Raw genomic sequence first — 13,132 nt, 5'->3', positions numbered from 1 at the left:
CTTATAATGCACAAGGAGAAATCTAATCAGTTTTTTATACTAAGCAACTGTTCCCATCACTTTAGTGATGATGATGATAGTAATGATGTTAGTAGCAGCGGCTGTTCCGTTTGGGAGATCAACTGCCTTTTCCCTTCCTGGCTCCCAAGTTCCAACACACTCAGGTACTCTTCTTGGGTGGTTTTTACTTTATTAGGCTGAAGCTGCTTCTCTACACAGAAGTAGTTCAGTGTGTGGAAGAAACTTTGAAATCAGAGGGATCTGAGTACATTACTGGCTTTTGCACTTAGGGATCTGCTGTAACCCTTGGCAAGGCCTCTCTGAGACCCAGTTTTCTTTATAAAGTGGAGACAAACTATCCCATAGGCCACAAGGAGAGGGTATTCTGGTTGTTCAGTCGCTCAGTCCTGTCTGACTCTGAGACCCCATGGACTGCAGCATGCCAGGTTTCCCTGTCCTTCACCATCTCCCAGAGCTTGCTCAAACTCATGTCCATCGAGTCAGTGATGCCATCCAACCATCTTGTCCTCTATTGTCCCTTTCTCCTCCTGCCTTCAATCTTTCTTAGCATCAAAGTCTTTTCTAATGAGTCAGCTCTTTGCATCAGGTGGCCAAAGTATTGGAGCTTCAGCATCAGTCCTTCCAATGAATATTCAGGATTGATTTCCTTTAGGATTAACTGGTTTGATCTCCTTGCTGTCCAAGGGACTCTCAAGAGTCTTCTCCAGCATCACAGTTTGAAAGCACACAGTCTTTGTGTGCACAGTCTTCTTTATGGTCCAGCTCAGATCTGTACATGACTACTGGAAAAACCATAGCTTTGACTAGACAGACCTTTGTCAGCAAAGTGATGTCTCTGCTTTTTAATATAACTGTCTAGGTTTGTCATAGCTTTCCTTCCAAGGAGCAAGCATCTTTTAATTTCATGGCTGCAGTCACCGTCTGCAGTGATTTTGGAGCCCAAAAAATAAAGTCTGTCACTGTTTCTATTGTTTCCCCATATATTTGCCATGAAGGGATGGGACCAGATGCCATCATCTTTTGATTGTTGAGTTTTAAGCCAGCTTTTTCACTGTACTTTTTCAAAAGGAGGCTTTTTAGTTCCTCTTCAGTTTCTGCCATAAGGTGCCATCTGCATATCTGAGGTTATTGATATTTCTTCTGGCAATCTTGATTCCAGCTTGTGCTTCATCCAGCCTGGCATTTCTCATGATGTGCTCTGCATATGAGTTACGTAAGCAGGGTGACAGTATACAACCTTGATGTATTCCTTTCCCAGTTTTGAGCCTGACACTAAGAAACTTTTTGTGTGAGGCCATAACTGCTGTCTTTATTGTCCTTAACAATAACACAACCATTAGTTTCCTTTCTCCTTTTCCATAGCCACAAAGCATTCAATGGCACTTCTCCCTTTGGGCCTCAGAGCAAATAAGAACGCCAAGCTTTACGACTGGAAGACCTGCCAGTACAGGCATATGAGCAAGGTCTCTGAGCTCCTTTACTCTCCCTGATTACCTGTAATGGTTATTTTTCTGGAGAGAGAAGGAGGTATTGGTAAGATAGACCTTGTCTTAACCCAGCAAGTATAAGAAATGTCAATCCTTGAGGCTGCAGGTCCACAGGTGGATGCTGTTCAGTAGCCCATTCCTAGGTACCAGTGGAAGTGGCAACTGTCTGGGTCACCTTGGTAATGAGGTGAGTCACGAATGAATTCCAAGAGAAGGTAGTTAGCTCTCTTCAGTATTTTTTTGAAGGGGACAGGAGCTACAGTTTTTCCATCACTATAGAAAGTCAGTGATCTTAGAAGTATTGAGGATTTGGGGCAGGAACTAAATACAAGATAACCCTTCCCTTTCCCCCTGCCTCCCTCACTCTGCCTCTTACTGTGTAGAATTTCTAAACTGAGTACTTGTGAAGAATCCAGTAGTGGTTCTAGGTTTTACAGAGACAGGTTCTCTGTTGCGGGTCTACCACCTAAGGATATCCAGGCAGTTGCCCCCCAAGAGGTCCTCTCTTTTTATCCCTCTTCCTTCTTTGTTCTCTTTCACCTGCTCAGCACCCACTAAACTCTCACATTTCTTCTGCTAAAGTTTGAAGGTTGATAATGGGTCAAATATCAATCTAGCGCATCCAAGTCTTTGTATTTTCCAACATTAGTTGTATCTTAGAAAAGAATGGCAATGTATATGTGCATGTGTGACCTGTTCTACATGATTGTAAGCATCCAAAGGCCATAAACATCTTCGTGTTTATGCATTGATTGACTGCATTTAGAATGGCAGGTAATTTGTTCCAGGTTGGCATGGCGCCATGATTAAGAGGCCAAGAAGCACACTTGTCCTTGTTGTTTGTGAAGTACAGGCCAAGTGGTCCAGAATAAATATACAGCTCCTTTCCTTGGAAAATGCACAGAATATGGTAGAAAGGAAGCAAGCTTTATGATGTTTTCTTGTGATGGGACTTTTCCCACCTAATAATGCAGTTATTGGGTTCAGAGTATGGCTTGCAGCCTGCAATGGGATCCACCTGGCCATGTGAAGGGGTTTAGAGAGGCCAGACTATTCATGTGGTATGGTTTTTGTGGCCATGTTTGCCAACTGCCTGAAACTCTCTCAGGGGAAGGGAAAGAAGGAGTGAGAAGACTACTGTACTCTGTTAAAGTATGTGAATCTGAGTTCTTCTGTTGGTTTTAATGGATTCCAGAATTAAGGCTGCAGGCAGAACCAGTAGATTATTTTCTCGAAGAATACTGGTAGGAAGAGGTTATAGTAAATTCTCACAGTAAGGCATTTTCTTGCTTCCTCTATCAGTTGGGTCATGAGACCTGTAACCCAGCCCCTGCCTTAGTCCTCTCTGCTCACCTGTCACTGGAGCTCCTCTGAGCAACCCTTCGTGCTGGTGGTCCAACCAGAGCTTCAGCCTGGCCAACTGGTGCAGCACTCCTGCACTTCCTCCCTGGAAAACTGGTGCTTCTGGAGCTTCTGCTGCTAATGCTTGCTGCCATTAAGTTGCTAAACTTACCTGTTGCCCTGGTTACTGATACTATCTTTATGTTTACCCCAACTTCCCATTATTGGGCCTGCATACATGTTAAGGTCTTAACGTGTTGGAGGCCCTGTCAGAGTTCTTCCTTCTTGCCTGCATGGGGTTGGGCTGCGGTAGTCCAGGTTACTTGTCTTTTCCTCCTGCTGTACATTCTCCTGCATTTTCCGTGCCCGGCTTCACCCACATACAGCGTAAGAATGAGCTAATGCACTGTAGCCATTCCTTCTAAAGGTCCTTTCTTTGACTGGCAGCCCAAAGGTGTGGCATATGACTTCCTGTGCACCTTTCCTTGTTGCTGCAGAACGTCCTCATGTACCCACATATGAAGGTTGGTTGCTGTTCGCCTTCAGGCCAGTTAGATTTGGATGCATATTTATCCCCATCCATTTATGGTGCATCTATCATATAGGTCTCAGGCTTATTTGTTTTCATAAATTTCCATATTGTAGAAGTTACGTATTAGTCATGGAAAGTAATGCTAACTGATGTATCAAGTAGTTCTTGAGAACTCCCCGGTGGCACTAGTGGTTAAGAACCTGTCTGCCAATACAGGAGATGCAAGAGATGTGAGTTCAGTCCCTGAGTTGGGAAGATCGCCTGGAGGAGGGCATGGCACCTCAGTTGGCATGGTGTCAATACTCATGGCACCAGTATTCTTGCCTGGAAAACCCCATGGACAGAGGAGTCTGGAGGGCTACAGTCCATGGGGTTGCAAAGAGTTGGACGTGACTGAAGCAACTTGCACAACACAGCAGTAGATTTTTCTCTGTCCTAAGTTTTGAAAGGAAACCCCACTCTTTTCTGTACAAGAGATACCAGACTGGTATGCCCCAGACTCAAAAGGACAGAGAAAATAAGAGAGCACTGTTTAATCAGGTATAAAAACTAAGATGAAGTACTATAGGCCAATGTTTGGTTTTTGTTCTTACAAAGCTGGTTCAAGGACAAAGGTCTCTTTGAGGTCAGGGAGAATTACATTCCATGGAATTGAAACAAGGTGTCTGGAGGAAGATGAGGATATGAAGAGCCAAAGGATCTCCACTTATTGTGAAAACAGCTGTATCAGTGTTAAAAGCCTTAAATCCATCTATTACAGATCTCCATAGTGTTTTTATTGCCAGAGTAGTTTCCAGTGACTTGGAACTTGGGAAGGTTTAGCCAACAAGTTATAGAGATATTCCAAATCCAGAAATTAATCATGTCTTTTCTGGCCTTTTACTTTTAGTCCTAATACATGCTATCAGCACTCTCCCTTCCTTCTCTGTCTTGGTTAACATTTTATTTGTCCCTTTAATGATTTAACAGATGTCAAACTTTGTTAAGGGTTTGACAAGGGTTGATGTTGCTCAAACGTCCTTGCCCAGGTCTGGTTCATTTATGAGGGGATAACAGACCACTGATGTCATTTTCATGTGCTTTGATGGAAGTTTTAGTGTCCCAACTCCCCTGTGGATGGAGTTTTACACTTCTAAAGTGGTTGCAGCCTTCTTGTTAAGTTCTTTTCCCAACATATTCTTGCATTTTACTTTTTCACCAAACAGTATATTGTAATACCATTTAGAATAGTTGATTCAACACCAGTACACTCAAATTTTCCAGATGAGAAATAGAGTTAAGAGAAGAAAGTGCAAAACCTCCTCTTTTTAAGAGAGATGATGGTTGTTGCACGTTGATCCATAGTTCTAGTCTTCAAAGAGACTAGAAAAACCTTTGTGCTGTCTGTTCTTAGAATAGTTGTATTTATTGTTTAAAATAGCCTGACTTATTATTCTCGTTCCTGAACTTTTGTGTGAGAGAAGGTCTTAGAAGTCCTGCCAGAACCGTAGAAGCTGTTTGATTGGTTAATGCTCACTGGCCAGATTCAAAGCACCCAAGGAAGGCTCTAGCCAAAGAAAGAAACTAAATGGGGATCCCTTGAGTGCCAGGAGACACATATGTCATGAACAGTACTGACCATGGAGAAGAACTGGCCTTCACCTTCAAGAGTTTACAGCTAAATGAACTGTATGAAAACATCAAAAATAAGTTAACTATATTAATAGGGCTAGGAAAGCATAGTCAGAGGCAAACTAATACTATAAAGACAGTGAAAATACTTCACTGATATTCTTTCATGCAGAAATATTAAAAAATGCCCAAATAGGAATCAGGGCCGGGTGAAGAAGTAAAGAGTTGAGAAGTTGTTTCTGGTGCAGAAACCACAGTCAATGTGGCTCAGATGGTAAAGCATCTGCCTGCAATGCAGGAACCCGGGTTCAATCCCTGGGTTGGGAAATCCCCTGAAGAAGGAAATGGCAACCCATTCCAGTATTCTTGTCTGGAAAATCACCATGGACAGAGGAGCCTGGTCAGTTACAGTCCATGGGGTCGCAAAGAATTGGACACGACTGAGCAACTTCACTTTCTTTCTGGTGCAGATCCTTTAACTTGCTGCCTATATGACTTTGAGGGAAGTTTTTTAACTTTGATGAGCCTCTGTTTCCTCAACTTAAAAAAAAACAAAACTGAGTAATGTGGACCCTGGCAAACGCATTAACTGATTATGTGGATCAGATGAGACAGTATATTTGAAAGCACTTTAAAGTAAAATACTGCATACAGGTAGCTTACCACCCCCTGATCCCCACACAAACTGTTGTGGCTCTTCTTTGAAGCAGAAGGAGAGAATCCACAAGAAACAACTCTTTGGGGTGGAGGTGATGTAGAGGTAATTGTTTTGGTGTGCTTTTGACACCAAAGGTACATGTAAAATCAGTGATGTTAGTAGAGGCAATTTTTTCTCCCAAAGTTGGAGACTTTCAGCTGCTGAAGTCATTTGCTACTTGAATGGAAATGTAATTCAAGTGTGGTAGGATGTGGCACTTAGTGATGGCTGCAGATCAATTCTTTGACAATTTGCCAAATTACTAATTGCAGAAAACTGTCAGGTATATATCTTTTACCATGTGGAGAAGGTACATAAAGAGCCTTTTCACCAGCAGAAGCAGAGGCATGGCCAGGACAGACACCTGAAGAAATATAAAATGATGTAAAGTGTGTTTAAAGGATAACTCCTCCATCCACATCTTAAATGCTAAGTCCCGGAGAATTGCTTCAGTATCTGAAATGTAAATCATGTAGGAAACTGATAACTGAGCTGTCCTATCCAAACATTTGTGAAAACTACTGCTGTGCACAGTCGCCAAAACTAATCTTTTAAAAAATTGAACAATAACTCAGTGAATTGGTCATTCAACTTCATCAGACCAGTAAACGGTGACCATTGATTCAGATGAGTTTGGGTTGAATCTAAAGTGCTTTTCCCATCTCTCTCTCTCTTTCTGTTGAAGAAGTGTGAGCACTGCTGTAGTGGCTTTTAGGCAATGGAGATTTTCAGAACTGGATGAGAGAGAGACTCATAGTCTAGTCAGTTTGAAGCAGGATCGAGAATAGTGTTAAGGGGACGGTAGGAGTAGAGGCCAATGCTGGGGTGAAACAGTCTTTGGAACCCAGGTACATGGGGTCCACCCCATGAAAACTGGTGTTCAGACACAGAGAAGCCAATCAGATATCAGAGGCATTCAGTAGGTTTAGAGCTGCGTTTAGACAATGGCTCTGAAGCCCCTCAGGTGGTGAGATGTGGGTTGGTGACATCAGTGTTAGCACCTGAGAGCAGCAAAGGACCAAGGCAGCCAATGCTGAGCCAGAAGTCAGGAACCCCAAGTTCTGACCCCAGATATAGACCAGTGTTTTGTACTCTCTGTGAAGTTTTTTTTAAATGTCAACCCATTGTCAATTAACACATGGTCTTGGTGTATATGACATGTACTCGGGTCGTGCCACATTTGACTTAAGTGAATTAGAAGGCATCCAAACTGGTTTGCACTCTCTTCAGTGAAACAAGTACACTGCTTGTTATGGGCTTGCCTGTCACAGAAATTTCAAAAGTGCTGTAACTTTTTAAAGTGTTTATTTTTCATTTTTTTGTCTTTGTGAACAGATAAGGGTTTATGGACTTACAGTGGGGTGCATGGTTTCAAAGTTGTCTTCTACTTTGATGCTTTATATATGCAGATGTGGGAGGGGAACTCATTTTTTCAAATATAGTGATACTTCCTTTATGGGTCATTATTGGAGAATGAGAATGTGAAACTTTATATAGGTGAATGCTTCAGAAGATAGAAAAAAATTTAAAGGAATATCGTCCTACCTTGTAGATGCAGGCACACTGACAGTAAGAGGTGGTAGAGCTGACAAGGAAGCACAGTCCCCGCAAGAGGGAACTGTGGCCTCCTGGACGGTGTCGTGTATCATCATAGCTCTGTGATGCTTGTTGATCATAAAAAGATTAAATCACATTTTAACCTCTCCATTTAAAAGGGAAATAAACTGTGTTTTGTTAAATATTTTAATATAAATATCAGTATTTTAAAATTGTATCACTAAAAATTGGGTTCAGCAAATAAATAAAACACAGTTTAAAACTGTGGACTCTTAACTTCCTTGTCTCATATCCATCTGATAATGCAGCTGGATCTGATGTGGCACGCTGAGTCCATGGGGAGAGGGCCGAGGCTCCATCGTCCTGCTGCTGTGCTTTACAAGGCCTGCACTCCCAAAGTAGCCACGCATGTCAAGGTTGGAGGTCCAGCAATTATGTCCACATTCCAGGGCTTTCCCTTTCAGCCTTCCCAGAAGTATGCCATGCCACCTCTGCTTGTATGTTACCATCCAGAGTTTTAAAAATGACCACACCTTGCTGCAAGGAAGCTGAGAAATGTAGTTTCTATTCCAAGAGTCAAGAGTCCAGCCAAAAATTGTGAGTTCTGATACTATGTATGAAGGAGAAATGGAGGTTGCAACAAAACAGGCATCCTTTTAATCAGTATTTTAAACTTCTTCCAGATGGCTGCAACTTGAAAACCAAAATATTAAAATTGGGTTAGATCAATTCTACCTCTATTTATTAAACACCTACTAATATGCCAAGCACTGAGCTGGATGCCAGGCATCCACAGATGAACTAATATAATCCTTTATCTCAAGTTGTTTAAAATCCACTGGGGCATTGTCAGTGCCATCAACAAAATATATTAGGAGTGTTAAAGAGGGAGCTATTAATTTTGTCTGGTTTGGGAACAAGGTTGTTAAGAGAGTCAGGAAATGTTTACAGAAAAGATAACATTGAAGCAGAGTCCTGATGTGAGATGCTGCCAGAGGAAGAGGTATTGATAAAGTCACCCCACACAGGGACATAGCTCAGGAGAGCAATAGCAGAGTGACAGTGGATGGCATGTTGGTGAAATAGCCCAGGGAGGTGGAGGCATATAGCTGGAGAGGGAAGTTGAAGTCACATTTAGAAGGATTTTAAATGTTTTATATAAGAGTTTGGTTTTTGTGGGCAATTGTGAGCTATTGAACTGTGCTGTTTGTTATTTGTGTGTTTTCAAGCAGAACAAAGATGTAACAAAATGTCAAAATCTCTAGTCTTAGGTAAATAAGTTGGACAGCACTGTGAAAGAAAATGCAATGGGAAAAGGGATAGGAAAAAGGTAGGACTCTATTGTGGTATAGTATATACTATGTCTACTATAGTATTGTCAGAACAGGACCCAAAACATTGGCCATAGGGAGGAAGATGCTTATGAGACACATTTTTAAAGAAGACTTGGTTGGAGAAGGTTGGTGTATATATGGAGTGAAGGAAAGGGAGTTACAGTTTCAGTGTGACTGACAGTATTTTTTTAACTGCTGTCAGACTCAAAAGGAAAATTAAATTTAGGGACAAAGGTGATTTTCATAAATCAGATCATGTTGAGATAATACCTATAGAACATCAAGGTTTAATGTCCTATGGGCATTTGCAGATTTTAATTATCTGCCTCTGAGGGCAAGGGCTGTTGTTTATCTCTTTTCCTTTAGTATCTCCAACAAATTCTGCTTGACTGTGACTGCTGCACAGTATCAAATAGATATTGAGTTAATGACTAAGTAATTCAACTAATAAAAAAATCTAGGGAGGAGATAGGAATTTGGAAGTCAGGAGTATGTGTGTGATACTTGCTGTTGTTTTTCAGCTGCTCAGTTGTGTCCAACTCTTTGCAAACACATGGACTGCAGCACGTCAGGCTTCCCTGTCCTTCACCATCTCCCAGAGCTTGCTCAAACTCACGTCCATTGAGTCGGTGATGCCATCCAACCATCTTGTCCTCTCTTATTACCTTCTCCTACCTTCAGTCTTTCCCAGCATCAGGGTCTTTTCTAATGAGTCAGCTCTTTGCATCAGGTGGCCAGAGTATTGGAGCTTCAGCATCAGTCTTTCCAATGAATATTCAGAATTGATTTCCTTTAGGATTGACTGGTTTGATCTCCTTGCTGTCCAAGGGACTCTCAAGAGTCTTCTCCAACACCACAGTTCAGATTCTTTGAAGTACAATACAACTGTAGTACAGTACAATTCTTTGAAGGTCAGCCTTCTTTACGGCCCAACTCTCACATCCATACATGACTACTGGAAAAACCATAGCTTTGACTAGACAGAACTTTGTCAGCAAAGTAATATCTTTGCTTTTTAATATGCTGTCTAGGTTTGTCATAGCTTTTCTCCCAAGGAGCAAGTGTCTTAATTTCATGGCTACAGTCACCATCTGTAGTTATTTTGAAGCCCAAGAAAATAAAGTCTGTCACTGTTTCCATTGTTTCCCCATCTATTTGCCATGAAGTGATGGGACCAGAAGCTTGGGTCCTGGGAATTGATTAAATGAATAATTAGAATAAAAAAGAAACATAAAAAGAAAATTTAGGAACCTTAGGTGATCAGATAAAAACATGTTCTAGAAAATAACATAGTTTTAAGATTGAGATAGAGATGTATTCTGTTAAATGCCACCACAGAGGAAAGTTGCATGAATACTCAGCTCACTGGTAGATTTGGAATTAAGAATGACAGAGACTGTTTAGAGAGAAATTTCTGTAGAGTGATGAGTCTCAAACTTCAGTGTGCATCAGAATCAGCAGGGCTTGTCTGGTAGATCTGAGACGTTTGCATTTGTAACAAGTTGCCAGGTAATTCTATACGGTTGCTGGGCCAGGATCATGCTTGAAGAACTACTGCTGTAGTACTTCAGAGAGAAAACAATCAGATTATTTGGGGATGAAAGAGACTTTGCTAAAGGAAGAACTGCAGGAAAGATGGGGGGAAAAGCCCATTCTGCTCACTAATTTAAGACTTCATAACCTCCTGGTGGAAAAGCAATAGAATACATCTTCCTTAACTGTTTGAAAATAAAGAACTTTTGTTAAGATATGCAATGTCTTCAAACTTCTGTTTCCTATTTGGTATAAATAAGAGTAATAATAAAACCTACCTCTGCGCATTATTCTTAGTAATAAATGAAGTATCAGTGATGTTATAGTATTCACCTCTATGTTAAGTCCTCAAATAAATAATGTTGAATCTGAGCATATACACTGTTTATCAAAGGTCAGAAAAGCCTGTACATAAATGTATCTGTTAACAGTAAAAGCTGCCTCTACAAACTTTTAGCAACCCTCCAAAATATGTTTTTATAATTGGCACTGGAGTGCCATCTATAAGTTATAAATTGAGCAAATATAAAAGGCTTGATGACTGTTTTCAGGGACAGTGGAATTTAATACCACATATCACAACATTTTTTGCTTCTTCATCTTTAAATATGTACTGTTCCAAAATTTCCATCTCCTAAAATATTTTCTTCTGGTCGCTTTTTAAAATAAACATTTAAATTAATCATTCAACATTTCTTTCATTAATGTGATGAGTGAAAATAAATCACTAAAACATGTTTGAGGAAAGAGTACAAAAATCCATTCAAATAAAATATGTGAATGTTTACTAAATAATTTAATAAGCCAAAACAAACTGTCAGTATTCTTTATTAAACAAATAAAGTATTCCTTTAAGTCACACTGTGTTTATTTATTTATTTATTTATTTATTTTCATTTATTTTTATTAGTTGGAGGCTAATTACTTCACAACATTGCAGTGGGTTTTGTCATACATTGACATGAATCAGCCATGGAGTTACATGTATTCCCCATCCCAATCCCCCCTCCCACCTCCCTCTCCACCCGATTCCTCTGGGTCTTCCCAGTGCACCAGGCCCGAGCACTTGTCTCATGCATCCCACCTGGGCTGGTGATCTGTTTCACTATAGATAATATACATGCTGTTCTTTCGAAACATCCCACCCTCACCTTCTCCCACAAAGTCCAAAAGTCTGTTCTGTACATCTGTGTCCCTTTTTCTGTTTTGCATAGAGGGTTATCATTACCATCTTTCTAAATTCCATATATATGTGTTAGTATGCTGTAATGTTCTTTATCTTTCTGGCTTACTTCACTCTGTATAATGGGCTCCAGTTTCATCCATCTCATTAGAACTGATTCAAATGAATTCTTTTTAATGGCTGAGTAATATTCCATGGTGTATATGTACCACAGCTTCCTCATCCATTCGTCTGCTGATGGGCATCTGGGTTGCTTCCATGTCCTGGCTATTATAAACAGTGCTGCGATGAACATTGGGGTGCATGTGTCTCTTTCAGATCTGGTTTCCTCGGTGTATGTGCCCAGAAGTGGGATTGCTGGGTCATATTGCAGTTCTATTTCCAGTTTTTTAAGAAATCTCCACACTGTTTTCCATAGTGGCTGTACTAGTTTGCATCCCCACCAACAGTGTAAAAGGGTTCCCTTTTCTCCATACCCTCTCCAGCATTCATTGCTTGTAGACTTTTGGATAGCAGCCATCCTGACTGGTGTGTAATGGTACCTCATTGTGGTTTTGATTTGCATTTCTCTGATAATGAGTGATGTTGAGCATCTTTTCATGTGTTTGTTAACCAGCTGTATGTCTTCTTTGGAGAAATGTCTGTTTAGGTCTTTGGCCCATTTTTTTTTTTTTTTTTCAGTTTCTCTCTCTTTATTTATTTATTTATTTTTTAATTTTTATTAGTTGGAGGCTAATTACTTTACATCATTACAGTAGTTTTTGTTATACATTGATATGAATTAGCCATGGATTTACATGTACTCCCCATCCCAGTCCCCCCTCCCACCTCCCTCTCCACCCGATCCCTCTGGGTCTTCCCAGTGCACCAGGCCCGAGCACTTGTCTCATGCATCCAACCTAAGCTGGTTATCCGTTTCACCCTAGATAATATACATGCTTCAATGCTGTTCTCCTGAAACATCCCACCCTCGCCTTCTCCCAGAGTCCACAAGTCTGTTCCATACATCTGAGTCTCTTTTTCTGTTTTGCATATAGGGTTATCGTTACCATCTTTCTAAAGTCCATATATATGTGTTAGTATACTGTAATGGTCTTTATCTTTCTGGCTTACTTGGCCCATTTTTTGATTGGGTCATTTATTTTTCTGGAATTGAGCTGCAGGAGTTGCTTGTATATTTTTGAGATTAATCCTTTGTTGCTTCATTTGCTATTATTTTCTCCCAATCTGAGGGCTGTCTTTTCACCTTACTTATAGTTTCCTTTGTTGTGCAAAAGCTTTTAAGTTTCATTAGGTCCCATTTGTTTATTTTTGCTTTTATTTCCAATATTCTGGGAGGTGGGTCATAGAGGATCCTGCTGTGATTTATGTCAGAGTGTTTTGCCTATGTTCTCCTCTAGGAGTTTTATAGTTTCTGGTCTTACATTTAGATCTTTGATCCATTTTGAGTTTATTTTTGTGTATGGTGTTAGAAAGTGTTCTAGTTTCATTCTTTTACAAGTGGTTGACCAGTTTTCCCAGCACCACTTGTTAAAGAGGTTGTCTTTTTTCCATTGTATATCCTTGCCTCCTTTGTCGAAGATAAGGTGTCCATAGGTTCGTGGATTTATCTCTGGGCTTTCTATTCTGTTCCATTGATCTATATTTCTGTCTTTGTGCCAGTACCATACTGTCTTGATGACTGTGGCTTTGTAGTATAGTATGAAGTCAGGCAGGTTGATTCCTCCAGTTCCATTCTTCTTTCTTAAGATTACTTTAGCTATTCGAGGTTTTTTGTATTTCCATACAAATTGTGAAATTATTTGTTCTAGTTCTGTGAAAAATACCGTTGGTAGC

General features: G+C 40.4%; 1 long non-coding RNA gene across 4 annotated transcripts in view; it reads left to right on the top strand.

Moving 5' to 3' along the window:
- Nucleotides 1-13,132, top strand: part of LOC110132384 (uncharacterized) — an 88,432-nt gene that overhangs the window by 2,226 nt on the left and 73,074 nt on the right. The window lies entirely within an intron of this gene.

Source organism: Odocoileus virginianus, unplaced genomic scaffold, assembly GCF_023699985.2.
Source record: "Odocoileus virginianus isolate 20LAN1187 ecotype Illinois unplaced genomic scaffold, Ovbor_1.2 Unplaced_Contig_24, whole genome shotgun sequence".
Classification (NCBI taxonomy): domain Eukaryota; kingdom Metazoa; phylum Chordata; class Mammalia; order Artiodactyla; family Cervidae; genus Odocoileus; species Odocoileus virginianus.
Note: the sequence above shows the minus strand (reverse complement) of the source record. Positions and strands in the feature narration are given on the sequence as shown.